This window comes from Zalophus californianus, chromosome 4 (assembly GCF_009762305.2).
Source record: "Zalophus californianus isolate mZalCal1 chromosome 4, mZalCal1.pri.v2, whole genome shotgun sequence".
Lineage (NCBI taxonomy): Eukaryota > Metazoa > Chordata > Mammalia > Carnivora > Otariidae > Zalophus > Zalophus californianus.
Window position 1 is genome coordinate 103017749 of NC_045598.1, and position 3652 is coordinate 103021400.

At 42.1% G+C, this 3652-nt stretch overlaps 1 pseudogene; it reads left to right on the forward strand.

Moving 5' to 3' along the window:
• The first annotated feature begins 430 nt into the window (after positions 1-430).
• On the forward strand, positions 431-2566 carry LOC113916165 (annotated as a pseudogene).
• Positions 2567-3652: the final 1086 nt, after the last annotated feature.

Below are 3652 nucleotides of genomic sequence, written 5' to 3' on the forward strand. Positions count from 1 at the left end.
CGACTTCATTCCAGGAAAGAGGAAGGTTGGGAGGAAAAGTATACCGGTTCTAATTTAATTCATCAGCTGTTGTTTTTGCAGTGTTATTGCTGAAGACTGAAGTTCCTTCTTTTCTTCCTTTTAACAGAAGTTTTACAGGGTACATATAAAGAGAGAGATAATAGAACTTACAGACTAGTAGGGAGGCTCACAGGCTAATAGCTAATAGTGATAGGCATGACAAGTAAACATAGGGCAAAGGAGCACAGCAGTGAGGGGGTTGCATATATTCCAGTGTCAGTGTCGAGTTACGCTATTTAGAAGAGATGCCATCTCATCCACCAAAGGATGAGTAAGAGTTAGTTAGCTCTCCCAGTGTTTGTCACTATATCTCATTGTCTTTTCGTTTTCTTCCCTATTTTTCATTTCAATTAAGAAAGAGCTCAAAGAAATGGAAAATTGAACTGTGGTCACTGCATTTATCTTTCCAGGATTTCCCAACCATCCTGAATTACAAAGCCTATTCTTCTTGGTCTTCTTGATCATTTATCTGATAACTCTTCTGGGAAGTGCTTTCACATTAACAGTAGAGTCAGTCCTGTCCTCCACACTCTACTGTATTATTAGCAACTTGAGCTTCTTGAACTTCTGCTACTTGTCCACCACCATTCTGGTTATGCTGGTGAACTTATTCCAGAAGACCATGTCATATGAGGGCTGCCTTTCCCAGATGTTCCTGTGACCTGTGCTGAGGAAATCTTGTTGGCTGCTATAACTTATGAACACTATGTAGCCATTTGCCACCTCTTTAACTGTCTGCCTCTCATGATTCCAAAGGTCTGCATGTATTGGTTGACTGGAACTTGGCTGTGTAGCCTAGACAATTCTGTGACACATTCAGTGATGGCAGTCACGTTCACTCTGTGTGGGTTCAACCAGATCAGCCACTTTCTCTGTGACATTCCACTGCTCCTGGAGCTCTCCTGCTCAGACATCTTTCTCAGTGAGTCTGTGCTCCGTGTTGCCAGCACCACCACTGGCCTAAACCCTGCCTGTTTACTGCAATGTGTTACATACTCATCATCTCTGCCATCCTTAGGATTCCCTCAGGGCAGAAACAAGGGCTCTATCTGGGCATCTCACTTCACTGTGGTGGTGACCTTCTTTGGGACAGCTGACTTCAACTATGACAACCCAAAGTAGGCTACAACCCAGACATAGACATCCTTGTCTCTGTGCTTTTCTGTGTTGTGACCCCCTTGTTGAACTCCATCATCTACAGCTTGTGAAACAAGTAAGTCAAGGGTGCCCTGAGTAAGCTGGCTAGAGAAGGTAGATTTTGTAGTAATATCAGAATTTTTCTTCTTTCTTTTAAAGATTTATTTATTTGTTTGAGAGAGAGAGAGAGAGAGTGGGGGTGGGGGGCAGAGGGACAGGGAGAGAATCCTCAAACAGACTCCCCACTGAGAACAAGAGCCCAAGGTGGGGCTCAGTCCCAAGACCTGGGATCATAACTTGAGCCGAAATCAAGAGTCAGATGCTTGGGGTGCCTAGGGGGCCAGTGGGTTGGGAAGTTGACTCTTGGTTTCAGCTCAGGTCATGCTCTCAGGGTCTTGCGATCAAGCCTGGCATTGGGCTCTGTGCTCAGCGGGGAGTCCGCTTGTCCCTCTCCCTGCCCCCCTTCCCCCTCTCCCTGCTCGAGTACTCTCTCTCTCAAAAATAAATAAATAAAATCTTAAAAAAAAAGAATCAGGTGCTTAACCAACTGAGCCATCCAGATACCCCCTGAATCAATCTTTCTCTCTTTCTTTCTCTCTTTCCCCTTCCTATTTCTTCCTTCCTTCCTTCCTTCCTTCCTTCCTTCCTTCCTTCCTTCCTTCCTTCCTTCCTTCCTTCCTTCCTTTCTTCCTTCCTTTCTTCCTTTCTTTCTTTCTTTCTTTCTTTCTTTCTTTCTTTCTTTCTTTCTTTCTTTCTTTCTTTCTTTCTTTCTTTCTTTCTTTCTTTCTTTCTTTCTTTCTCCTTTCTCTTTCCAGTTGATCACCTTTATTTATATAATCCTTCAGTTACTTTATTAAAGTACCATGCTTATTAATTTTTGGAACATTTAAAAATTGTGTGTATTTAAGGTATGCAAGGTGATAATTTTTTTAAAAGATTTTATTTATTTCTTTGACAGAGAGAGACACAGCGAGAGAGGGAACACAAGCAGGGGGAGTGGGAGAGGGAGAACAGGCTTCCCGAGAAGCAGGGAGCCTGATGCGGGGCTCGATCCCAGGACCCTGGGATCATGACCTGAGCCAAAGGCAGACGCTTAACGACTGAGCCACCCAGGCGCCCCGGTGATAATTTGATATACATATACATAGTGAAATGGTTACTATAGTCAAGCTAATTAACATATCATCTCCTCATGTAGTTACCAACTTTTATGTGTGTGTGATAAGACTGCCTGAAATTTATTCTCTTAGCAGATTTCCAGTATTCAATACCCACAATTCCTAACAAAAAATCTGGTACTGAAATTCACTTGCATATGTCCCAGAAGAGAAAAGAAGCTATCTCCTCATTGTATGCTGGGCAAAGATGATAGCCATGACTTTAATGAATACATGAGAGAATTAATTATTTTTCATTTCTAACAATTTCTATTCAGTCTGTTGCCCTTGAGTTGTGTTTGTACTCTGAGGAATCTCAAAACAGCTGCTTAGAGAGAGATTACATGGTTACTCCAAAGTTGTCAGTCCACAAACATTTATACATGTCCATTCTAGAAAAATGAATCCATTGAGAGATTGAAGAAAGATTTTTGATTCTTGTATTGGGCAATGAGTATACTCAAAGCACGTCCTGGAATGGCAGGTCTCTGTCATGATACATTGAATTGATAGCCTGTTTTACGAGGGATTATCCTTTCCAGTCTGGGAAAACTAGAGTAGAAAACAGGAAGCCCTGCCACAAAGTCAGAAATCCAAAGCTTTTGGCAAAAGTTAGTGGTAAGTAGTTTTTCTTTAATTTTTTTATTGTTATGTTAATCACCATATATTACATCATTAGTTTTTGATGTAGTGTTCCATGATTCATTGTTTGTGCATAACACCCAGTGCTCCATGCAGAATGTGCCCTCTTCAATACCCATCACCAGGCTAACACATCCCCCTACTGTCCTCCCCTCTAGAACCCTCAGTTTGTTTTTCAGAGTCCATCATCTCTCATGGTTCGTCTCCCCCTCCGACTTACTCCCCTTCATTCTTCCCCTCCTGCTATCTTCTTCTTTTTCTTTTTTCTTAACATATGTTGCATTATTTGTTACAGAAGTACAGATCTGTGATTCAACAGTCTTGCACAATTCACAGCGCTCACCATAGCACATACCCTACCCAATGTCTACCACCCAACCACCCCATCCCTCCCACCCCCCACCACTCCAGCAACCTTCAGTTTCTTTCCTGAGATTAAGAATTCCTTATATCAGTGAGGTCATATGATACATGTCTTTCTCTGATTGATTTATTTCACTCAGCATAACACCCTCCAGTTCCCTCCACATCCTTGCAAATGGCAAGATCTCATTCATTTTGATGGCTGCATAATATTCCATTGGGTATATATACCACCTCTTCTTTATCCATTTATCTCTCGATGGACATCTTGGCTCTTTCCACAGTTTGGCTAT